General features: G+C 43.4%; 1 protein-coding gene across 1 annotated transcript in view; it reads left to right on the forward strand.

Moving 5' to 3' along the window:
• Positions 1-6,191: 6,191 nt before the first annotated feature.
• The window catches only part of RALB (RAS like proto-oncogene B), a 62,140-nt gene continuing 41,607 nt past the window's right edge, over positions 6,192-26,724 (forward strand). The window contains exon 1 of the mRNA XM_019554115.1: positions 6,192-6,338. The gene's annotated coding sequence lies outside the window, so the exon portion shown is untranslated. The remainder of the gene's footprint in view (positions 6,339-26,724) is intronic.

A 26,724-nucleotide genomic window follows, 5' to 3' on the forward strand; every position in this document is an offset into this window, starting at 1 on the left:
GATTGTGAACCCAGCCTAGAGTACCTATAAGCCCAGGGACACACTTCTTTTCCAGCCCAGCTGGTTTAGAAGCCAGGGAGCTGCTGGTTGAATCCACTCAGTACAGAGCCATCCTCCACTGACGTTGTGCCAGGGTAAATTTAGGATGGTCATTCTTGTCTTGGAGTGAATTTAGGCTGTCAACTCTCTGAACTCCATGCCCCAATATGTAGGATGGCAAAGGGAGCAGGATGGAGCTGTAATCCAGGGTTTCATACTGGGAGAAGGGGCTATGTAAACTCTATGGGATAACTTCAGAACTGAGCAAAGGACTGGGTGACAGTAAAATTAGTAGGAGCCTGAGATGGTAAATGATATAGTCCGTTCTGTCACAAAATGTTGGATGGCTGCAGTATGTGCTGCACTGTGACAACTTGGAAGTCCTAGGTGTCCTGAGATTTGTGGCAAGAAATATCTTTCAAGAAGAATTTATAGTGAAGGGAGTTTCCAAAAGAGCTTCCCCCTCCACCCCCACTACTTGTTATCTTTGTTTATGCTATCTGTAGCTTGTGGCCACAAAAACCCTATTGCTAACAACATTGAAACTACATGTTTCCTGGTAGGGGCAGAGGAAGAATTGAGCCTGTTTTAGTTGGCGAGCAAACAAACTACTCCAGCCAAGGAGGCTGTGGTGGGGGGGAAGTCTTTCTGCAAAACTGGTGCAGACTTGGCCATGATAATTAGTTGCTGCTGGTTTGTACACTTAGCAGTCTGAAGAGAGACAGGCAGCATGGTCTGACCACAGAGTTAAGACTAAGGACAGTTGGTTTTTATGCCTGGCTCTGTCAAAGCCTGGTTGTGTTTGCTTAAGGCCGGATTGCTGAAACTAATAGGAACAGCACAAAGTGAATTTAAAGTTGTTGGACCACAGAACTTCCCCTGAGGGAGGAGCCAGGGTACCTGGCACTCTGCACCAAATGATGATGATGTCTTGGGGTCAGACTGGAGCCTGTCTGAGACAGGTCACAGATGCAATGGGTTTGTGATGAGCCCAAGCCTCAGGGCACGTGAGCACTTGCAGGTATAAATTCCATTGCACCAGCAGAAATTAGATTAGGCCTCCAGTGCTCTGGGCTAGGGCCTGGCAGCCAGAGCTGAAGTAAATACAACTGCCTCTCTGAGGCTCCCAGTCCCTTGTGTCCCACTGCAGTTTAGACCTAATGGAGAGTGAGGGCTTTGTCCTTTTAATACAGTCCCTGGCCCTGGTGCTGTAGCGTGTCAGTCATGGTAATTCAACCCAAAAAAGCAGGACTACAATGCCCTGTCCCCACTGGAATTTATTGCAGGTGGGGGCATCCAAAGGGGTGCTCTACAGGAGTGCTACCAGCACCACCTTCTGCAACACATCTGACCTCCTATCCCTCCCCATGTTAGGAGAAGGAAGGTTTCACTGCTGTCTGCAACGGCAGGCTTGCTTTCTGGCAGGCTTTTCTCCGTCAGCAATGACTCCAAGAGAAGCTGGTGAAGGCCATGGCATGAATTTAGCCCTTTCCGGCTGTGTTTCTCCATCTGTCACACAGACACAGTCCTCTACTTCACAAGGGTTTTGTGAGGATTAATTAGTTAATGTGTTTACAGTGCTAAGTATGATTTATTATTTAAAGATCCTTAAGCATAATATTTCCCTCTGCTACTCTAAATTCCTGGGGACCACACGCACTCTCTAGTGCCTGGCTGCGGCAGTGAGAGCGAAGTCCTTTGCACTATTTGCAGACAGCTGCATCCCACGTCAGGTTTGCTGCTGACTCGGCAGATTCTCTAAGGGTTGCTTCAGGATGCCCGAAAGCAATTTTAGCACCATTGCACTGAATTCTCCTGAGCACAGAAATTACTAGGAAGGAAAAAGGATTCCTTTTCCAATTTAAGCTTTATATATTCATAAAAAGTAAGTGTTGGTAAATTTGCACCTTTTACTGCTCACTGCTAAATATGTACTATTTCTGATTGTTTCTATTTCAGCCATGACTTGTGGTGTTATAGAGCAGTGATTCTCAAAATTTTGTACCAGGACCCATTTGTAAGCGTCGATGGCCAGTCCCAACCCACTGACCCTCACTCACAAACCACTGTCCCCGGGTCCCAACCCCCAGTTTGTGGGGCAGCAGCGGGGGGCAGGAGGGGGCTGGGGGGCCCCAAGCAGCCCCTTGCTGGCTGGATCTTCACCAACCTTCAAGGGAAAAGCCATGGTTCCCCACATTTTTCTCCTTTATAGGAAATCCATTTTTAAAGTTTGTTCATGACCATCTCATATAGTCTTGTGGCCCACTTTTGGGTTGCGACCCATGGGCTGAGAAATGCTGTTATAGAGCACCCTCCCACCCAAAGGACTGCAGCAGAATTACTTGCAATATTAATTTGGAGTGACAGAGAAGTCACACCCTGTTGTGTATATATAAGCCACAGGACTGAGATCACTCACTAATGAAATCCAGCTGCCTCTGAAGCAGAACACACACGCTGTTTAACAGGGTACAGAAAAGTCTTAGCAGTCATTTTAAGAGCAAAGAGTACTCTAACCAGCTGGCATTGTTTAAGGAACCTGATGAAGTTGCATGACATGCAAGATCACTTTATGTGCCAGCCATTCTCAAGAGATTTCCTGTGATTACGTTAGTAGTGATTTCTGTAGGGATATGAGCTATAACTTGTATGCAGTATGTAGTCACCATTTTAATTATGGCTCCATGGTGTCCAAGTAATTCTCCCACCCACAGTCTTCCTCAACCTCTGAGAAGACTCTTACCCACAATATGGTGGTTCCTTCCCTTCCATGATCATCTCCCCCTCCATCCTCATCTGCACTGTCTTACTGCTTTCCATACCACTAGAAGCTCCTTCTTCCCCATTCCCACCTGCTGTGGTTCCCTCTCACCCTCATCCCTAATACTTAAGACCGACCCAGGTACCGCTTAGAATATCCACATGCAAATCTTGTATCTAATAATGACAGAAGGTGCCCAGGACCCAGAAAAAGACTCACAGGTCACCTTTTCATAGGGACTGACTTCACATGCTCTTGAAATCTAAGATGCTCCTACTCTCTTGCCATTTAAATAGTGTACCTTTATAAATAAGTCCATCACAGCACATCAAGCAGCAGGGTCCATACAGTGCCTCTCTTTGTTACAGTGATCAGTCAGAGGTTTACAGAAATAATAACTTGCACATTAAGGCAAGGGCCAGCTGTAAGGTCAAGTTCTAGTGAAGGCAGAGCTTGAGGGAGATGGGGAGAAGAAGAAACTCACAAGGACTTTGGAGAAAGAGGCTCTTCTGCTCAAGAAAAGAAGACAAAGAGAGACCCTGAGGAAATGAGGCAAGGGACCAACAGCCTCGGGTTGCCAGGACAGAAGTGGCCTAATAAAAATGGAGCAGAAATAGATTTGGTCTGATTTTAATCTTGCTTACGCCAGGGTAAATCAGGTCAGACTCACACAGACGTAAAATCAATGTGTAACTGAGAATAGAATTGGGCTCAGGACACTTGGGGCTATTTTGGGGCAGTTGCTTAAGGCAGGACATTGCTTAGTAAGGGCAGCTGCATATAGTGGTGTTATACGACTATTAAAAATCAAGGTGTGGGGAGGGGAAGGGGAAATTCAGCAGTGATTTCTGCAGGGGAGCTTTCCTGTTCACCTTGAGGGGATGTCCATGTAGCTGTTTGTCTAGGTCTATACCGGATCCATCACCCTTGTACCTCAGGATCTAGTTTACTAAATGTGTTCTCAGCCTCTCTTGCTCAAAGCCCAAGGGTAGCCGAAGATGACTAATCCTCCATTCTGAAATGGAAACAATTGGAACAGCCCCCAAAACTAACTGCAAAGGGTTTTAAAGCCAAAATGTTTGTGTGTTGCAGTTTTGTTTTTACTGATTATTAGCGTTTTGGAAAAGTTTCTTTAGGCAATTTATCAACAACTGCTTAAGCTTGCATTAATAATAGCAGCATCTGGCTAATTATTATTATTAGGCTATAAGCCATTGTTCTTTACTGTCCTCTTAAATGAAACAGGCGAGTTCCTGAAATTGAAAGGCTATGATTTCCACTGGCACGGAGCACAAACCGAGCAAGAAACCTGGCACCATAGGGCCTCCTTTGAACAATGGGACTGAAAACAGTAACACCCTGCTGTACAAACCAAAACAGAGGGTTGGTCTAATGTCTAATCAATTCTGAAATGCACCAAGGACCTGGCTTCTGAAATGCCTTGACAGTCGGAAGCAGAGCTCTGGAAATGAACACAAAGGCAATAAAAGGGCATGACAACGGGAACCTGCTCCTGGTAAGTAACTTTAACGGTAGATGAACTGAAATCCAGAGATCAACTCCAACGGAAACCTACCTAAACAAGAGCTGCAAACGTATGAAGGAGATATGGAAGGCATGTCCAATGCAGTGGCAGAATATTTAGTCACACCAAGCAGCATGGAAAACATCTTATGGCCTCAATGAAGATATATTGCTTTTACATGATGGTCCTACTTGAGATTATGTAAATAGGGGTATCCTGACAACTGGAGAGAAAAATGAGTGACTTAGTATCTACTTTCCTTTAAAAACTTACTTATCCTGATCTTAAAGGATATAACTGATGATAAGCTGAGAAAAAGACTATAATGATGTGGTATTATTAAGGGTTTGGGGGTTTTGTTTTGTTTTGGGGGTTTTTTTAAGTAGGGGATTACACTTAGAAATTTGTCCAGGGCACAAGGTGGATCCAAATCTTCACAAAGTTAAGTTGACTTTCACAGGAACTTAGCAGCCTATTTGTCTAAAATTATGGACATACAACCAACTTGCCACTTGTAAAAGGGAGTGGGGATTATTTGCCACTCATCTGCTCCTCTGCTGTAAGTGTCCCAGGTGCACTCTTACCCCAGTGTAGGTGGAAATTAAACTCTGGCAACTCGTCTTTCTCATCAAGAGCTATGACACTGAAGTTTAGCTCCAATTTCCACTTACTACTGTGGAGTAGCCGATGTAGAAAATCAGCATTGCTACAATACAGCCAATGGATCCATGTCCCTTAGCCTGCAAGGCTCATCGCAGGTCTGGAAACTGAGCAGCGTGGAGAGTGGGCGTAGTGCTAATCGGAGTGTGAAGCTGTATTATCTGGCTCGCAGGACCAGAAAACTGGCCGCAGGAGGAGCGATAGCTGCCATAGCCGTGGGAGCCGCAGCAATTAACACCTCTGCCAGATTCCAGCTGTGAGGACCAGATGACATAGCCCTGTGCTCTGACTCTGGCTCCAAGCCACTCAATGGGCCCATGGGGCCAGATGAGTTGGGCACCACTGCAGTAAATTGTTTCCCCACTTTCTCCTGTGGCAAATTGTCCATGTCGCACGGCACTTCTGAAAGTGGGATTTAGGCTCCTAAAATTGCCCAGGTGCTTGAGAAACCTTCAGCACCTTCACTGAGAAAGATGAAACAAAGAATGAGGTCATAGTCCAGCAAGTGAATTGATCGCTCTGCCTCCCTGAGAGTCAGCAGGTTGGTGTAGATTGGGTCAGCTGGTCTTGTGAAGCAGGCTGCTGATCACACCTGGGCCACCTGAGTCCACTGGAGCCTGGGAGGCAGCTCTGGCCTCATCCCCAGTGCCTGCTCTTAGTCCCACCAGAGACCAAGACTCAACAGTGAGTGCTGAGGATGGGTCCATTGCAGTCTTACTAGGAAATGTCCAGCTCTGATGCAAGTCTCTAGACTCAGGTGGGCAGGGCATGCTCAGTCCCCTGCTCCCAGAGACCTGCCGCTGATGTGGCGCAAGCCCAGCAGGGCCCTGAGCAGATGGGAGGGTCTACCTGCATGGATCCAATAGCAAAATCCAGCCCTAAGATTGGATGCAGTATGGTGAGTAAGGACAACAAACACTGGAAACAGGAAAGAAAGATACAGTTCTTGCTAACTAGCAGCTGAATTGCTTATGTACCTTTCAGACTCATTATAGTGATATCTTGAATATCGTCTTGAGTTATTGTAACTATTCCTGGGAGGCATCTGGAGGGGAGAAGGGAGGAAAAACAAAGAAGTCATTTTCCAGTATTATCCAACCTGAGGCTCCGGAGTGGTTGACGTTTCAGTTATCTCTGGCGGTTTCCTTGTTTTCAGAACAAGTGTATGATATCACATCCTGAGCCCTTCCCTTTTCTCTTTGCCCTTTGAAGCATTACAAGTCCAGCCACAGCCACTGCGTGAACTGGCCTGGAAGAGCTGATTGCACGGAGCTGCTCTTGCTACTGCCTGCCTGCCTCACTCGTGCTGTTTTGAACACGGCAACAAGAGGACAAGCAGCCCTTCTGAGCACGGTGAGCAACAACTAATTAAGCAAATGTTTTCTCTGGGGTGTAAAACTGCATTGTGAAGAATGCACAGATGTAAACTTAGTTGCATAGAGGCTGGGGCAGTTCATGAAAATGAAATGAGAACAGCCCACTTTCATTTTTCATTATGGAAGTGAAAAAGGAACAGTGGCGTTTCCTGACACAATAACTGAAAGGGGGAGCTGCAGTGGACATGTTGCCCAATGTCCAGAGCCTGAGTCAATTGTGGGAGGAATGGGACACATTTGAGGTCTAAGATGGCATGCCATTCATTGGGAAGAGATAGGGAAAAAACAATTGTTTCACTGTTTATGCCAAGCTCTGGATGAAAACTTTGCAAAACCATTGTATGACAGGCACCTCTTTATTGATATGCTGAATCTCCCTAGATTTAATAAGCTTAATAGTACTAGATGATAGTAAACACAATAAAAGGGAAATAAAAAGGCCATTTTCCTCTGCTAATCTTGGTTCATCCCAAAAGCATACAGGCTGAGCAAACATATTAAACATGAGTCACTGACTCTCCTTCGCATAACTACAGCATCCTTTTGTTCCTTCTGCACTTACCTGGATCTAGGGCTAATTTAGAGCATTGGAGGATCTAAGTGTCAATGGTTCTGTTCTTGGCCTGGAGGCTATGACTTCATAATTTAGGTGCCTCTAAGGGGAAATCCACTGGAAAGACAATAATAGCCACACCCAGCATAAGAGATGTTTTAGTGAGGACAAGTAATCAACCTGCATTTACCCTTTCCACAGAGCCACGCTGCTGAAGTTATTTATTAACACAGAGCTTTGCTTTCTCCAAAAGAGACCTAAGCTTCACATTTTTCTTGGTTTAGCTGCTTAGCTTGAGGCCAGCACTTCCCACTCACGTTCAGTGAGACTGCATACAAAGTAAGGGGCTCAATGTGGGTATGGTGGAATAGACTTTACAATGGCAGATTCATATCCTTGTCCAGATTTTAAATATCAACATTCAGTATAAGATTGTAACTGCTATGTCAAATGTCCAACTCAGCCCTGATGCCATTAAAGCATCCTCTTACTAAAAGCTGGTGAGACCTGCACTCCTTATAACCCTAACCCTAACCAGCCTGACTAACACCAAATTTCCACTTGTCCTTCAGAACCTGCAAAACCAAAGCTGGATTGCTTGCCCTGATCATGGATAGTATGCAAATGCTGTTCTGTTTTGTGTAGGACCTATTAAAAGCTGGTATTTCTGTGAGTGAAAGGGAGGGAACAATAAATGTGGCTAGACTTGGGGAAAGTGTGGGTTGTCATGTACCACCTCCCACAAAAGCCTTATTGATGTGTTCCATCTGCCTAGTGAAGGTGTCTTATTAAATAAGCCCTCTGATTGTATTGGAGTTTAGCAAGAGCTAAACTGTCATTAGGCAATCCCTGACTATGTCATTTAACCCTTCCCATTGTGTTCCTTATCTATCTTTTCTATGCTTGATGCAGTTTTATCAGCTCGTTGATAGTGTCATCTGAGCGGGATAGTAGTGAGGATTATCTTTGTTTCTTGCTGTCTCCTCTGGCTTTTATGAATTTCTCAGTGAAGAATCAGAAGGTAAAGATCCTAGAATTCCTTGAAAACCAAAGCCAGCCAACTCCGGGACACTTCCATTGCTAACATAGGTCTTTCTCTTGAAAAAGATGTGAGAGAAAAGCGCATTCAGTTCCAGACTACCTGTCTATTAGCACACAGAAGGATGCTGCTTGCCATTAGGAAAGCTAGGATGGTTTGTATGGGATCAGTGGTCCATGTAGTCCAGAACTCATGCTGGTTAGACATTCAAAAAGCCCAAGACGGTGCCGATCTAAGTTATGCGGCTTTCTGTAAGCAGCATAGTTTAGATCAGTAGCAAACAGAAGACACGCTTGCCCCTTGGTGGTAGGGGGACAAAGTTTAGACCAGGTTCTGCCATTTTTAAACCAGTCTATGTCCTGTTACAGGTGTAGACTGGTTTCTGATCATTTATACCAGTAAAAGTGTAATGACTGTACCTGGCCTCTGTCTGACACTGATCAGTAGTGGAAACTATTCAAAAGAGGAGTTTCTTCCTCTGCTCATCAGTTAGTGGTTGCTTTATATCCTGAAGCATTAGGAGTAATAATCCTTTTATTATTCCTAATGTAATTGTGGATAGTTTTATTTCCATATAAATGTTCAGTTCATTTCTTGAATCTTCTTAAGCTTTTCTTTTAGTGATATCATGTGGCAGTAAATTGCACAGATTGTTTTATTCAGAAGAATGTGCTTCCTTTCTACCAGATTTAAACTTGCTGACTTTTAAAACTGCATAGGCCATCAGTGTGTATCATCTTTTCCTGGAAAATGAGAACAATCCATCTAACCTTCTTTTAACCTTATGCCATGCTGAAGAATGACCATTTATCTCTACTTTTTTATTTGCAGTCACTTTGCCAGTACAGCCCATGTCTATACCTTGCCTTTTAGTCCTCTGCTCCAAGGGACTTCTGTGACCAGCCATTGTATTGTTCACTGTTTTGTTGTCAAGCTCAAAAAATTCAGCTAGAGAGATTTGACTTAGTAGCTTGATCTTTATGTTTAATAATTCAATAATACTTTCTCCAGCACTTACTATCTTGGATCTTGTAAGGATGCCCACACTCTTAGTTCATTAAGCCTTAGAAGATCTTGTGAGATAGGCCAGTATCATGTCACCGTATTTTACAAGTCATGTGGGGAGTGAAGCACAATTAAACTAAATGACTTCCTCAACATCACTCGATAAGTTAGTAGCTGAGATGCAAACAAAACCTAGTTCTCCTTGACCTCTTGTCCTGTGCTCTCTACCAGACAAATCTGGAGTGATGCCTAAAACACTGAAAATAATTGCTTGAAATTGTTTACTTGATTATTATGTTCCATTAAGAAATAAAATTTAGCAACACTTCTATTTTTCTCCCTTCCCCCCCTACGCTTAAGATGGAGTTTCTAATTATTAGTTTGGCACATTTTAATTTGTGTTTATACAATGCTGAGCTTTCTCTGATTTATAGTCTCACAGAAATCTCTGCTAAAGCATAAAAATGCACTTAAAACACATTGTATTCCCTTTACAGCCAATATGGAAGTGCCCTTTTCACACTCTCTGCAGCAGTTTCACATTATAATGTATATAACTTTAACAAATGGAGCATAATAAAGATATCACCCCATGGAGACTAAAAGATTGGGCTGCTGGGTATGTTCCCCTCACTAAATGAAAAGGTAGCCTTAGGCATAGGAGAACAATTGCATCTTGAGAAGGTTTTGCTTCAATGTGCAATTCTGTATTATATGTGTCATTTCTGCATAAACTAATGCATACAGTCCTTGAAAACATGTGTAAATTAATACAACATAAGTGCATGTCACAGCAAGCTTTATAGATGTTCTGCGCATAGTCTACATATTTGTCTGGTTAGATGTGACATAAATACACTTTCCTATCGCCACTATACTACCTGTATGATAATGGGCTATATACTTCTCTTTATGTGGTATAGGGAAAAATAAATGGCCCAGAAAATATGTGTGTAGGTGGAAGGGAGGGTAGGGAAGAATGTTACCTTGATGTGCTCCCTCCCACTCTCAGGGACTGCGGAAGCTGTTAGGCTGCATATACAGACACAAATCAGAACTGATTTGAATCCTGCAATTGCTCAGTTAACATTAAGTACAAAACATATCTTGTCAGGGAAAGAACCCTGATATCAATACAACTGTCTTCCACTATGGAGTGTGCTATTTGGTGCAAGGCAAATGGATCAGTGGTGTCACCAAAACCAAGTACACTGTCCCCCCCGGACAATAATGTGAGCCAATTTGCTTCTCAATGTCTCCACCAAAATTTTGCATGTAACATCACACACAGAGTATTAATCTGTAAACAAGCTGCTAAATTAATTGGAAATCAATGAAAACCTAAATTCAGCTTTGCAGCTGAATGCAAATGTAGGTCCTTTGTAGTGGAGGTATTCAGAGATGCTCTTTTAAGCCTTTGCAGGTCTACAACTCCAAAGCAGTTTAACATATAAGAATAAAGCATCAGTAGAGGTGCATTTTTGCCTCAGTTCCCACATAGTGGAGGTTAGGCAAAGCAAGGCAGTATTCAAATTGTTAATTTGCTTCTGATGAGGGAAGGTTATATCAAAGTTAAAGCACCAGTATCTCCTCCTGAGTTAATAGTCTTAATCCATCATCTTTTTTCTTCATGGTTTAATCTACTTTTTAAAATTTGAAGACTGAGCAAATTCTGCATGTGTCATTATGGCTCAAGGATCAGAAAATCATTGCTTCAAGTAGCGTTGGAGCAGTGTTGTAGCTGTGGTGATCCGAAACATAGGTAAGAAGCAAGGATTTTTTAATAGTTTTTTACTGGACAGCATGGTTGGGAGAGATTGGGAGAGACAAGCATTCAGATACACTCTCACTTTGTGCCCAAAAGCTTTTCTAAATCTCTCCCAACCATGCAGTTCATCCAATAAAAGACATGACCCACAAAAAATATACGTCCCAGAATGTGCCTCTTGTTTTTTTTCCAACTACTTTCCCATAAGTCTTATTCAACTTCCACTGAAATTCATAGTTTCATAGTTTCTAGGGTTGGAAGGGACCTGAGCAGATCATCGAGTCTGACCCCCTGCCATGGCAGGAAAGAGTACTGGGGTCAAACGACCCCAGCAAGGTGTTCATCTAACCTCCTCTTAAAGACCCCCAGGGTAGGAGCCTGCACCACTTCTCTTGGAAGCTGGTTCCAGACCCTAGCCGCCCTGACCGTGAAGTAGCGCCTCCTGATATCTAACCTAAATCTACCCTCTGCCAGCTTGTGGCCGTTATTCCTGGTCACTCCTGGCAGTGCTCGGGGGAACAGGGACTCCCCCAATGCCTGCTGATCCCCCCTGACTAGTTTATAACAGGCCACGAGATCCCCCTCAGCCTTCTCTTGTGGAGGCTGAACAGGTTCAGGTCCCATAGCCTCTCCTTATAGGGCCTGCCCTGCTGCCCCCTGATCATATGAGTGGCCTCCTCTGGCCCCTCTCCATGCTGTCCACATCCCTCCTGAAGTGCGGCGCCCAGAACTGGACGCAGTACTCCAGCTGCGGCCTGACCAGTGCCGCATAGAGGGGGAGGATCACCTCCTTGGACCTGCTCGAGATGCATCTGTGGATGCAGGACAAGGTGTGGTTGGCCTTCCTAACTGCCTCTCCACACTGCCAGAAACTTTTTCACAGGCTTCAAGACAGAGCTGTAGTCATGTCCATCAAACAGTGATTAAGGAAAAATATTCACTTGATTAAAAAAAAAAAGGCTTGCTCTGGCTGTGTCTATGCCCTTTTTAGCTACACATCTTTTGAATAACCTACTGGATGTGTTTTCCAGGAGAAATGTTTGGGGAAATGACAAACTGTAGCCAAACATTAGAAAACATTTGCACAAAGCAAACTTCGACATTTTTAGATGTGAGTATCCTCACAAGGACTTAGGTCTGAATTACTCATCCAGTTTGGGAATGGAAAAAATACCATGCAACCAATGTGTCAGATCAAAATGGATCAAAACAGCAGGAATGTGGGTTACTAAGTACTCACAAAGAACTTTGCATGAGATAGGAGGAAACGGCCTACCCCTCCACCCACTTGCCTCCAGCTCTCTGTTCTGGGAGTATCTAGGGGCATGTGTAGGCGAAAGGGGGGCCCTAAATTGAAGCTGTGGGTTTTTAAAAACATGGCTTCAATTTAGGGCTCTTTAAACCCCCGTGTTGTGCACAAACCAAACTTATCTGTCATTTCAGTGGCGGGGAGGGGAGGACGAGTTGCCAGCAGGTGGAGCAGTCCCTGGGCTGCGGGGTGGGTGGGGATGGTGCTTTCCTCCATGGCAGCGGTGTACCTCCCCCTGGCAGCACCTGCCTACAGCCACCCAGCTTGGGTGGTCCTGGGGGCAGCGCAGCTGCAGAGAGAAGCACCGGGCCCCTGTGCAGCTCAGGCAGGCAGGCAGGCTCCAGGGGAAAAAAAAAGATTAGGCTCACCGCTTTTCTTGGGTGGAGCCTGCCTTCCCAGGCTGCTGCCGGGCTGCCTGCAGAGCTGTCTGCAGAGCCCCTGAGCTCCACGGAGCCTGGTGCTTTGTTCCACGGCTGTAAGGCAGCAAACTAAAACTCCTCGGAGGAATTTTAATTTGCTGCACCCCAAGTTATTTAAGGCGCATTATGCCGCTGAATTTGCTACAGCAGCTGGATTTCCTGCACAATACAACGCGTGCAAACACCAACACCATTAAAGTAGTGCAAAAGTATTTAACCCACTTTAAAGTGTTGTGCACACATGCCCCTCATTTCATCTGTGAACAACCTAGGATGCTTCTGGGAGCATCTGGTACTAGGTTCCACCCCCTCAAGTTGTAAAAGTCAAATGCTGCCAATGCTGAGTATCAGTCACAGGAACTAGTCTGTTGTTAAATTCTTAGATAATGGACAAATAGGACAAAGGCATGAGCTGCTCTTGGACAGTCTGAGTAGGAATGGAGCAGCTTTAATTTATTATTTTACTTGGAGGCAGCTCTGGCAGAGAAATGGCTCTTTATCTTGTCCTGCATATGGTGATATTTTACAGACATTCTGAACTATTTTGGAAGAGATGTAAAGAGTAGATGACCTGACAAATTCTCTGATTTAAGTGGGCAAAGTGTCACTTAAATTTAAACCTCAAATTTATGAAAAGGTTTGTTCATTATAGATTGAAAGATCCTTACCCTCAAATAGTTCCCTTACTAATCAGTGCTTTTTAACTGATCCCAGAACAATCTTGTTCTGTTGTTTCAGTACATGAAAAAAGCATTCTGGAGGTATTAATTCCTTAGGGTGGTGTGGCAGGTTACATTTGAACCATTATTTTAAAGGCACTTAAAATGGGAGTGTCCACGCTCCCATGAAAGGGTGTTAAACTGTGCTAAGTGCCTTCTAAGCATCTTGAATTTATGTCACTGGGTGAGGGTTATCTTTGAGCTGTTCTACTTAGCTCAAGCTAGTATTGTTAGTCTGCTCCATGGAGATAAAGTGACCAACTTGCAGTCATCCAGCCCCTCTACTCCTGACAAACTTTCTACCCTCCCAAAAACTGTACTGCCCAGGGGGTGGTACTTGCCTCAAGCCAACACCCCCACCTGCCTCCAGTGGGTATGACCCCAGCCCACAGGGCACCATGGTGCCAGCTCCATTGATACAGGAGACCTAAGCTGGGCCCCTGGGCCAGGAATGCAGCACTCCCCTCACAGGGCTATGTGTTTCCCTGCATATGGGTGGCTCTTCTAGCCAGGAAAATTTGGGGGGCATGGTTAACTCCAACAAGAGTCGTGGAATTTGTAGGTGTGGCAGTAACGCATACTGGAAAAAGACAGGGGATCCTTCTTCCATCTCGGAGTAAGAGGGGAAACTGAGATCCGGACACACCTCTACTCTGAGACAGCAATCCAGTGGATATGTTTTACAAGTCTTGCAAATTGGATCCTGGAACTTGCCCTACAGAACTGAGAATTCCCCTGTGACATGTTGTTTCTCATTGCATGAGAGGCAGAAAGTGAAATTGAGAAGACCCTGAGAATGAATGAAAGTTAACTAAGCATCCTGTTGTAATTGGACAAGTTGAGTGAAAGGCACAAGGTAAATTAATAGCATGAGTTATGAGAAATAAAATGTCAATTATCATAAATTACATTAATTAAGAGGTGTTGTTAGCAACCGAGGCAAGGCAGACTTTTCTCCTGACATTCCATGACAGGTGTTAATCCTGGCACTGTACAGAAACATTTAAAATATCTTGGATCTTTCAAGTTGCAAATACCATTAGGAATGTTTCTTGCTGAAACTGGGTACAGTGAAACAAATACAAGCTGAATCCATTAATCTCTGGAAAAGCCTTTTGTGTTTGATGGAACAAACAGTTTCTGGTGAAACTCATTTTGCTTGAGGACTAGCTTTTGGTTCCAACTGTGGCTGGGGTTCTGTCAGTTTAGAAGAAGTTAGTTTTGAGCCAGACAGCAGTGTTCGTGCCTTGTTTTAATAGCCGGATGTGTTTAATTAACCCTTGTGTCAGAGGAATCAGACTTCCTGGCAGTATCTTGCAATGCAGAGGGACGAGCCCTAGACACAACCTATACATCCACTATAATGATGTGTTTGGAATATTAATGTATGTGTTTGCATTTAGTATTTAGGAGATAATATTATTACCATTATTACTGCTAGTACTACTGCCACTACTAGTAAGCATTACTCCCCCTTGACTGCTCACCAGATTGCTGTTAGAGGCTTCAGCTGCTGTATTGCTGGGTGTTTTAAAATTGCAGCTTAATAGGACTCCATACATTGTCCTTCTGTAGGTTCCCCAGGCACTGAAATGTCTGGTACCTGTCTAGTACCTCTCCTGAGACTGAAGCTCTAGCCTAAAGCCTGTCTTAACTCCTTAGATTCTCACCATGCCTTAAAAACCCTCTTTAACAGAATTTTAGTCTTTGGGAGGCATGTGATAAATGAAAGCAAACACACGTGGAAACAGATTGGTTTTGCACAAGGTTTGTGAACACACTTTTGCTTTTCACTTAAGATCATAAGAAAACAGCAAGCTTCCTTAAGACATCAGTGGTTGGCAGGCAGGCAGGCACACAGTTTATGGTTTGTCTTTCTTGACCTTGATACGTCCTTCAGGTCTGCTCCCTCACCCTGATACAAAGACAAGCTCAGTCGTTTCCTGTGCCTGCTCCCATGACACATTTTTAAATCCTCTTTTTCTCTTTCTCCTTGTCTTGATGCCAGTAACTTTCCAATATTCCAAACTTCTTTCCCGGGCAGATGCCATGTGTTGCCTAGCTCTCAGCTAGCCTGTTGTCCCTAAGCTCATTAAGATTTATGATTAACCACTCTCCCTATTTAGGTGGGAACATGTTTGAAGACCTTGTAAGTAAGGTGAATACAAGTTGACATGATACAGCAGGTTTCATAACAATACATAATAGCTCACTATCAAAACAAAATCCATTCATGGTATAGAAAGATTCCCTTAATCATCACAGTTAGAAAGAGCTGGATTCTTCCAAACAATTGTGTAATCATTAATTCATGACTCTTCTGAAGATCCTTTGGGTTAGGAAAGAGAACATTAGGCACATTTTTAATATCCCAGTTATTGACATTTAGAGATTTGTACAAGGTGACAATGTATGCTCACTTACAGTGCTGAGACTGAAATTTGGTTCCTGGCTTCTGTCTCCTAGACTTATGTTCTAGGATGTAAAGAGTCCAGATCAGGTATCTTCTAATAACTGAAGAAGAGATCCAAACTGTAAGGATTAAGAGTTTCCCATATAAATCTTCAGCTGGTTCTCACTGGTCTCTGGCTTCTGCTGGAGAGCCCAATAGCTCCAAGAACCTGTAGACCAGGGGTATTAATCCATTCTGGAATGAGGGTCCATAACTTTTTAATTATTGCTCATGAGCTGAGATTACTTGGACAAAAATAGAGAGTGAAATGAAACCTTATGTAATGACATAAGATGGGATTTCAAAAGGACTTGTCATTGGCATAGTTCCACTGTAGTCAATGGTTGTGGTTAGGCTAATATTGAATGTCTTTTAGTTAATAAAATTACTGCAGCATTTGGTATCATGATGCTCTTAAGGAAACTGTATTTTCTTTACTGCCGTTGGCCATTTGGACATGATCTGTGTGTGTGCCTGATTAGGCACAGCTGCAGTAATTATGAGTGTGTAATTCCCACTACACTCACTATGCTCTTCTGTTATGTGGGCTATGGGGTGAGACCTTGGGGTGAACCAGCAAACTTTTTATTCACATAAGTCATTTCAACAGGATCAGTGGGTTTGCCAGTACATGAGCCCCATGTACTTCTAAGAACCTGGACATTAGGGAAAGGCGCTCATCAAAGTAACATAAGAACATAAGAAGTGCCATACTGGGTCAGATAAATGGTCCACCTTGCCCAATAGTCTGTCTCAGACAGTAGCAAAAATGGATGTTATAGAGGGAGTGCTGAACCAGGTATCTCTAAAGTGATCTATCCTCTATTCAAGGTCCTCCCTGGCATCAACCATTGTTGGTTTAGAGATGCCAGATGAAACATCTCCAATCATCTGTTCAATAGCCATTAATAGATCTATCATGCATGAATTTATCCAGTCCTTTTTTGAACCTGGCTATGCTGTCTGCTTCCACCACCTTCGGTGGCAAAGAAGTTAGCTACATACAGGTTGCATAAAAATGTACTTTCTCTTGTTAGTTTTAAACCTGTCACATACTGATTTCAACAGGTGCCCCTTAGTTCTAGTATTTTGGGAGTTAATGAACAGGGAACTGTTGTTCACTTGGCTCACACCCTTCATGATTTTGTAGACCTCAGTCATATCCTACCCTCAGCCTTTTCTTGAACAGTCCTAGCCTTTTCAGTCTCTCCTGGCATGGCAATTGCATTATGTGCCTGAACATTTTAATTACCCTTCTCTGTTTCTTTTCTAATTCTACTACATCCTCTTTGAGATGTGGGGACCAGAACTGCACATAGTATTCAAGATGTGGGCGCACCATGGGTTTGTGTAGTAGCATGACGATGGTCTCTATTTTATTTTATATTGTTAATGATGCCCAACATTTTATTGGCTTTTTTGGTCACCACTGCACACTGAACTGGTGGCTTTATGGAACGATCTACAATGACTCCAAGGTCTCTGTCTTGAGTCATAGCAGCTGGTTCAGAACCCAGCACTATGTATGTATAGTTGAGGTTATTTTTCCCAGGTCCATAATCTTGCGCTTGAAGTTCATGTGACATTTTTTTGCCCACCCAGATCTTTTTGCAGCTCCTCTCCATCAGTTTGGGACTTGATTACCTGGAACAATTTGGTATCATCTGCAAACTCAGAGATTTCACTGCGCACCCCATTTCCGAGTCATTGATGAAAACGTTGACCACAATTGGGCCCAGCCCGACCCTATTTTTGAGCTCCCTCCATCCTGAAAAATGACCATTAAACCCTATCCTTTGCTTTCTATCTTTTAACCAGGTTTCAGTCCAAAAAACAATGTTCCCTCAAATCCCCTGGCAGCCCATTTATTTTTTAAATCTTTGTCAAATAATTTTTGAAAGTCCACATATATTCTCAACTGGATCCCCCTTGTCTACATGTTTGTTAACACCCTCAAAGAACTCCGGCAGATCGGTGAGGCAGGATTTCCCTTTACGAAAACCATGTTGGTTCTTCCCCAGAATACCATATTTGCCCATGTGACTGCTCATTTTATTATTTATTATAGATTCTACCAACTTGGCAGGGATGGAAGTGAGACTCACTGGTCTGTAGTTCTCAGGATCACTGCCGGATCCCTTGTTGAAGATGGGCGTTATGTCGGCAACTTGCAAGCCCTCTGGCACAGAGACCATTTATAATGATAGGGTACCTACTATTGTCAGCAGTTCTACAATTTCACCTTTGAGTTCCTTCAGGACTCTTGGGCAAATGTCGTCCAATCCTGGTGCCTTATTCGTATTAAGTTTATCAATTTGTTCTAAAGCTTCCTCAGTTGTCACTTCAGTGTGGTCCAACTCTTTAGACCCATCTACTAGAAAGGATTAATCTGGCACAGGAATTTCCCCAGTGTCTTCTGCAGTAAACACTGATGCAAAAATTTACCTGGCTTCTCTGCTATGGCCTTATCTCTGAGTGCACCTTTTATACCTTGGTCATCTAAGGCTGCCACGGATTCTCTACCTAGCTTCCATTTTTTGAAGGATGCCTTTTTGCCTGTAAGGGCCTCCTTAACTCTCTTATTAAACCACGCAGGGTGTTTATTGGTCCACTTGGTATTCTTTTTGATTTGTGGTATGCACTTTTCCTGAGCCTCTAATATGGTAATTTTAAACAGCTTCCAAGCTGCCTGTAGGCTTTTTACATTTTTTGACTGCTCCTTAATTTCTTTCTAACAAACTTCCTCACTGTTGTATAACTTCCCTTCCTAAAGTTGTATATTGGCATGGTGGACTTTTTTGATGGACTTCCTGCTAGCATATTGAATGTGATTATGTTATGGTCACTACTACAGGGTGCCTCACCAACAGATACCTCTTGAGCCAGGTCCTGAGTGTTACTTGGGATTAGGTGTAGGGTTGCTTCTTTTATGGGTTCCAAGATGAGTTGTTCTAGAAAGCAGTCATTTATCACATCCAGAAATGTTATTTCCACACCTTGTCCTGATGAGGTGTTTATCCAGCCTATGTGAGGGTAATTGAAGTCTCCAATTATTATTGCTTGTCCCATTTTAGCATCTTCTCTAATCTCCCTGAGGCTTTTATAATCACCTTCAGCTTCCTGATCTGGTGGTCAGTAGTACAGTCCTAGCACTATATTCTTTTTATGCAGGTATGGATTTCTACACATAGGGATTCTATGGCTTGATCTTATTCTTATTTGAGTCAATAGTAAAGCTTGCATACCAATGATCTTAATACTACATAGCCTGAACTAGTCCAGAAATTAAAATCTGGCAGGAAGAACTTTAATTGCAATAGCACATTAAATTTTATTGTGATTTAGGTGTAAATTACTAAAGCCAAATACTGCCAGAGAGATACAAGCTGTAACAATTACTTTATCTTCAGGGAATTTCCTTCTTTAATTGATTGAAATGGGTGTTAAGTTTCAGCTGAAACTCATCCCCGGGGACAAGTGCTACTGGATTCTGCCATGGCTCGCTTTCAGTGTATGCAGCCAGTTAACATGCAGTGGAAAGCTCCAGTAGCTGTCAGACAAGCCAAAGAAATTCATCACTTACCTTTTGATGGATGGGGAATAAATTACATTTTTTTTCTCTTTGGAAGACGTACACACTTCTTTTGCTATTGTGTCTGATAATGGCAAGGATTTTTTGGGAAGGTAATTCCCAGAACAAAACTAGAGCCAGCATTAGGTAATAGCACTCCAGGCAATATGTGTACAAGGCCAAAGACAGGGGAAGGTGGAGAGAGGTTTCCATTTGATAAACTGTAGGAAAAATGACTTTATCTTACCACTAACATTTTCATTTTACAGAATGTAATTCTTGGTTAGAAAAGGAAGAATTATTTCTTTTGGGTAAAAAAAAAAATATTCCTGATAAGTCTGAGCAAATCTATGACTCTCCCTTCATTCAAACCCTCCTTGGAAACTTCTATAAAGTTTTTCTATGCTGATCCACCAGGCATTGCTATTTACTTCGTTAAAAGAAGCAAAGCGCTTGTCTTGGTCCAGTTACAGCTGATGCGTTACTAATGGCAGTGCGAGTTACTAATGCTCTAGGTGAGATCCTCATGCCCATTGGTACCTGTTCTTCCTTCACTTGTATTTGGTTTTGATCATAATCTCTCAAGAGAAGATGCATTTGTTTTCCAGCTCCTCAAAGGTACCACACTTGTCTTTTACTTCATGTAAGTTAATAAAAATCAGGCAGGAAACAAGAAACCACCGCAACAATACACATGTGCTTTTCCAGGAACAGTCCTCATATTCTGCTTTTTGTTATGCCAGTATAATAAATCTTGCTTTTGCAGAGAGCTCTGCCCTCTCTGCAATGTGTACATGCCTACCATAGAGTGCTTAGTATTATATATTTTCTAAGCATTGTACAATTATTAAATAATCTGGGCAATCCATAAAGTTGTAAGTCTTGTTTCCATGGCACAGATTATGAAACCACATCTTTCAATGTTTAAGTGACTTTCCCAAGGCCACAGAATGTGCCTGTGGCAGAACTGGACTCTTGGGTTGGTGTTCAGCCTTTTACAGCATATCGCCAAATTAAGCATGGTGCTAAGAACTGTCCTTCCCGAGGGGCATGGTTGTTTATTAACTAGAAGCAGCATGTAGAGTCTGAAAAAGGGTGGGTAAAAATTCCGTTTTCCCTTAGTCAATGGGGGAAAATGGCCAAGAAGGTGGAGGTGGATAGCTGTGTTATTCTGAAGTTAGGTAGAAGATAAAGTTAGGCAGTGTGACACCTTGAAAACTGATTGCTTCAGACTGGTATAAGCTTTAATAGGCAACAACCTACTTCACCAGGTGTATGGTATAGGGAATGTGATAACTGTGACTTAAAAATAAAAGTATGAATGCATTCAAGGCAAAATAACCAATTATTCTGTATAGGAATACCTCCTTAGCTAAAAGGAGCCAAAGAGCTTTCCAAACCTAAAATTATCTAGGAGCACAGCATGCCTTGGGCCCACTGCACCAAATTACATAGGATCCCTTCTTACACTATTGAGATGTACCCACTATGGGGCTAAAACATGTCAGTTGTTTAACCATGCTACACAGCAGCTCAGAAAAGGGAAGTAAAAAAGGCTGCTACATCCATCTGGAACTGTAGAGAAATTTCAGGAAAGCAAAGAGCAATTATTTGTGCTGGAATTTGGTCAGAATATCTTGCCAGCAAAGGCAGGGAATGTGGTGGAGGCAGCAAGCTGTGGCCCTGGAAGGAAGGCAGTAGTTCCTGTTGTTCATTAGTAGCTTCAGAGGAAGGAGTGCATCCTGCCTGCTCAGGCTTATCCATCAGCAAGATTATGCTAACACTAATTTTATTAGTCTTTGTGCCTTCCCTGTTGAGGCAGGAGCCTGTTCAGCATCTGTCAGGAAATGGACAACTTTCTCTATAAAAGGATGTTGAGCTCTTTGTCTAGCACACTGCAAATTGCTTATCTATTTAGACTGAAATCCCAGTCACTTGCATGTTCAACAAAGACTCCACAGGGTTGCAAACACAGGATCATTAGTCCTCGCATCCTAGCCAATTTTTTTCTCCAATTGCAGAAGTTTTTTCTCCCCAGTATTCAACAACTTCCTGGCTGTGAATTTGAAGCACATTTAAATTGGTGACTGGTAGCAGAGTATTGCACTGTATTCAGCCACGTAAGGCACAGTAACAGTGCAAATTTTCCCCATAATATTGATGCAACTTAATTCCAACCTGGAGATAAGAGAGTAGTTCAGTCTCCATAGCCCATTCAGTGTGTTCTGAGTAGTCTCCATGGAGGTTATACATCTTTTGTGTGACTCATTGTTATGCCTGGTAGTATCTTTCAGGCACGGCTGGTAGTCTAGGTTAGATTAGGATCAGCAATCCAGACCATTCTTCACTGAGGATTGAGTCTGTATGGCCTAGTATTTAGCCCAAAGTGCAGTGCCCCCTGCATTTCTTGCTTCTGTATGCTGAGCTGGTTTGGGAGCTGCTTCTGGGTCTGGTACGGTGTGTTTTCATACAGCCGCTGAGCTGGTTCAGAACCTCTCTGTTGTCTAGAAGTGAACCCTCTCCAAACCTGCAGTGAGCCTTGCTGAAGGATGTGGGATTGTGCATATGGAAAAGCGGGCATAGATCTGAACTAATCTCACATACAGACAGAAATATCTGTGCAGCACAGCCCTTTACTCTCTAGTGCAGGGGCGGGCAATTATTTTGCGCAGACAGCCACTTACTTACTGAGTTTCAGTAAGCCATTGAGGGCTGCATGACAGGCAGCCCAGGGCAGATTAATATTAATTTTCTAAATTTTTAGGGGCCCCATGGGCCGGATAGAATGGCCTGGCGGGCTGCATCCGGGCCCCGGGCTGCATTTTGCCCACCCTTGCTCTAGTGCCTGGTCTGCAAAGGGTAACCAGCCTTATACTCCTCTAGCTGATAGACACATATCTTTAGGGTTACCATATTTCCAGGTTCAAACAGAAGATACCTGTGGGGAGGAGGGGGCAGAGTGGGAGGGGTATATGATTATGTGGGGGAGCATATGTCTGTGCTCTGCCTCTGCCCCTCATTCCTAAGCCCCTATCTCCCCAGCCCTGCTGGTGCCCCTAATTCCCCTACACGCCCCCCGCAGTCCTGCTGGTACCCTCACTCCTGATCTCCAGCCCCCTGCCTCCCTAACCCCCCATGATGCCCCTGGCTCCCAGCCCTGCCAGTGCCCCTCACTCCTGACCCAAAGCCCCCTGTCCCCCCACCCCTGCTGATGCCCCTCATTCCTGACTCAGAGCCCCCGTCCCCCCCAGCCTGCTGCCCATACAGCTCCTGCCTGTGCATGCACGTGTGCGTGTGCATGCACGCATACACGCGCGCGCGCGCGCACACACACACACACACACACACACACTTGCTGGGGCCTGTGAGCAGAGCATGTGACCCCTGACAACCAATCCCCTTGCCTGCTGCTCCCAGCCCCAAGCATCCAAGCTGCTTATGCCTGAGAAAAGCAGAGGCAGAGCAAAAACCCAGACACTTGCTCACATTTTAAAAACCCACCAAGACACGAGGATGGGGGGGCCAAAAAAGAGGACATGTTCAGGAAAACCCAGATGTAAGGTAGCCCTACATACCTTGAGCTCAAGAGATATGGAGCCTGTCTCCCCAAGAGAAAAGTCCCCCAATCCATTTCTCTGCCAGCTTGTGACCTTGACATTATGAGGCCTTGCAGTGCCTGCTGAAGTCTTTACAGCCAAAGATGTATTACACTTGCCTTGCTCTCATAAGTAGAGGAGGAGGGGTACTGTGGCAAAGCAAAGGACTTGCTCTGAAGCTTAGGGACTTGTCTAGTGAAGTAGGAGGAAGCTGGTGAAAATGATCCTGGAGCCTGTTACACGTTCAATTAAGGGCAAAAACATGTCAATCACTTCTCTGTGTTTTTACACTTGGAGCTGACAGGACACATTACTTCTTATTTATACCTACTGCATAGAAACAAGACCCAGTAATTACAAAGCAGTCCATCTGTGTCATGTGGTGGCTGCATGAAGAATCAACAGTTAAATCACCAGGGCAGAGAGAACTTGTGCATGCTATATAGCCCCAGAAGGAGGCAGATGGCTTTAAATTGACCCTGAAAGTTGTGGAGGTGGGGTTCCTACAGCTAGTGAATACATCTAACTCTTGTTTAACAAGCACCTACTATTCCAACTGAAATCACTTCAGGACATAAGAGCCGGAACCCTAAGAAGAATATATGACAGACAGATTTGGGAATGTATAAAAAGATGCATATCTTGCATGATTTCTTGAGGTGTAGATAAGAGTCTTAGATAGACACAAGGGGGGCAGACTTTTATTTCCATTGACAAAAAAAAGGTCATTCTTGCTGTTTTTAAATCGTAATGATTTTCATTTTTTTTCCAAATGTGATGTTTATTTGCTTAAGTTTTTAGCTTTCATGCAGTGGAACTCTAGGCTTTTTTAAAACCAAGTTTTTAGCAGAATAGTGCAAAAATGTGAGTAAGACCCATTAGTGAAAAAGATGGTAGGAATCGTGATGGGATTTTTATACAAGTGCTGGTTCATGTTCTGATTAGACCGCGTCAGAGCAGACTCGATTAATCAAGTCTGCTCCATGTTCCAATTAGAACGCTCTAGTGTGGCCTCATTGTCATGTGTATAAGCCACTGTGGGTTTAAAAATGGCCGCTGGGGTGCATTATCTAAACCCCTTTGAATGAGGTTTAGATAAAGCATCCTGTGGCTATTAAACTTGTGGGGACTTAATATACATGACGATGAGGCATTTTATTTAGAGGGGCTGTCCGGGAACCGCTGTAATTGCAACACCCCCTCCCATCCCTGAGCACATGTATAGGCACCCATGCATGAGTCTACCTGAACAGAGTTCTGAAAAGAGTTTCAAATCTCAGCTGATTGTCAACTAAATGTTGAAGATGAGGTGTATACTCACATCTCAACATCCCTGAACCTTAAGTAGTTTGAACTTTGCAGCTTGGCTGATTTCTACAGTAGACAGAACCAAAACACTGGATATGAACTAAGGAGAGATCATATGAAGACATGGTGTAGTTCATGCCTATTTCTGAAAAAGTGGGATTTCCCCAGAGGGTTCTTTTGAGTCCAGTAACATTCAATGAATGATTAATGACTTGGAGACTGGAACTGTGTGTGCACTTGGTAAATTTTTAGATGACTCCAAGTTGGGAGGGGAAGCAATCTGGATTTTAAAAAAGACCTTAATTAGAAAAATGATCTGAAATAAATAGGAGGAAATTCAATAAAGGCAACTGCAATTATACTTGGGAAGGAACAATCGAATGCACAGATACGAAACTGGGGAGAGACTGATTAGGTTGCAGTACTGCAGAAGTAGATAGCAAGCTTAATGTGAGTCCACATTATTACATTGTTGCAAAAAAAAACCCCAAGCAAAACACTGACTGCAAAAGGGAGGTACATTAACTGGAGTGCAGCATGCAAGTCCCAGGAAGTGATTCTTCTCCACTGTATAATTAGAACTGATAAGGCCTCAGCTGGAGTATTGTGTCCTGTTTTGGGCACCAACCACTAAGAGATATGGAGAAACCGAAAAGGGTCCAGAGGTCAGCAACAAAAATGACTAGAGGTTTGGGAAGAACTGGGTTTTTGGAAAACAGAAGACTGAGAGGGATGTGATAACCATCTTTGAATACCTGAAGGGTGGTTATAAAGATGATGATAAACTGTTCTTTCCCTAAAGGAAATTTAGATCAGATACTAGGTGTTCTTACTGAGAGGAAGGTTAAGTACTGGCACCAGTTACATATTCATCACTGGTAGTTCTTGAGTGAAGGTTAGAGAAACAATTGTCTGGGATGGATGGTTTTGAGGGGGATGTTCCTGTCAGCTGGGCTAGGTGACCTTCTGAGGTCCCTTCCATCCCTTTTTATATGATACTATGAAAAAGCAGGAAATGCATAGATAAACCGTGACTCTTGCCCTTTCTATTGGCCTTCATATCTTAAGTCTCAATGGCAAATCTGGAGCCTGTTTGCTTTCCAAAGTACTTGCAAGGCCTGCACTGGGTGGGGAAGGAAAAAGCAGCTGCTGCTACTCTGCAATAAGCTCCCAGGCTTGGTTTATTTAAAGCTACCCCCTTCTAAGTTTTCCAGGAAGTAACTTGATGAGTTAATACAGATCTGCCTATGCTGCCCATTCCCAGTTACCTTATGCTTACTGAGTAGACAGAGAGCAAGAGTTAGCATGCTTCTTTCCTCTGCTGGTTAGAGCACTTTCCCAGGACAGAGGCGACCTGTTTCAGTAAATAAATACATCAGTGTAGTTGGACCACCAACATCAAAGACTGGACGGGATTAAAACTGACTGATTGTTCAAGGATTGCAAAAGACCAGGAAGAATGGAGGAAAGTTATTGCTACATCAAAGGTGCTCCAATGGTCGGTGTGGCCTTGGGACTAACTTGACTTGACATGATTTTATCCTAACCTTGAAGGCACTCCCAGGCTTATTTCTTCTCTCTTGGACTGCATGACTAACGTTGTTGCCTTCAGAGTGATGGCTTTTCAGGGGCAGGAACTGATGATCCCCTTAGTATTGTCCACCTATTTTACAGAGTGTTACAGAGTATTCATTTATGGTGCAGCATGAATGACCAGTACTATTTGCAACGTAGTATTAAATACTTATAAAGTACTTAATAAGTATTTTTAAATATTTTATATCAGTTAATGACTTCAGTACTAAAAGTCATTAGGCTGACAGCCTTGGAGACTGTCACCTGTTGATCAGCAGGAAGGAAAAAGCCTGAGCTTCCCCTTTACAGCCTGTACCCGTGTCTGGAAGAAACTGCTTCTAGAGAGGGGCTCACTTTCCTTTCTCCATTCAGCCATAGCCTTTTATTCTGGGGCACTCAAATAGTGACAGATGTGGTGGTCTTCTGTGATGTGGATTTTTATTCCTATGGGAAGTGGTCTGAGTTCAACACTTCCTTTGTGATATAACCCCAGACATCCAGGGAAGATGATTTTTGGTTACTACTGACCCATACCAGATTCAGATAGTTTTGTCTGTCACTGAAAATCTGAAGTTTCTCCTCTCTGAGTCATCCAGGTCCCCAGATCATTCTGCTTTGAAACAGGTACATTTTTACTCCTTTAAAAAAAAACAACCACCAAAAAACAAGTAATGCTAATCTGCTTGTCAGCAGGTAACACTGAGTGAGAATCAGGTGTGAACAGACAATAGCAAGTAAACCTGACTGCAGATCCAGCGCACCCACAGATACAGAGGCATGAGGAGGCTGCATATTAATTAGCTGCTTCTGGGTCACATTTGTTTCTTCTCCCCCTCAGAAATTCTCACCAGCATTAATGCCCTTTGCATCAGACCCATAGACCTTCAAGCCTACACTGCACCTGCTTTTCTGCTGCTTTGCATTTCCTGGGGTCATGTGCACCTGTACAAAGTACAGTTTTGATCTGGTACTATTTTGCATTCTGGTACACACTTGGGTCTGAATGACCATACAAGATGCAAAGCAGTGGAAAGATGGGCTAATGCATG

This window comes from Crocodylus porosus, unplaced genomic scaffold, assembly GCF_001723895.1.
Source record: "Crocodylus porosus isolate Cpor-Errol unplaced genomic scaffold, CroPor_comp1, whole genome shotgun sequence".
In the NCBI taxonomy this organism is placed as follows: Eukaryota; Metazoa; Chordata; order Crocodylia; family Crocodylidae; genus Crocodylus; species Crocodylus porosus.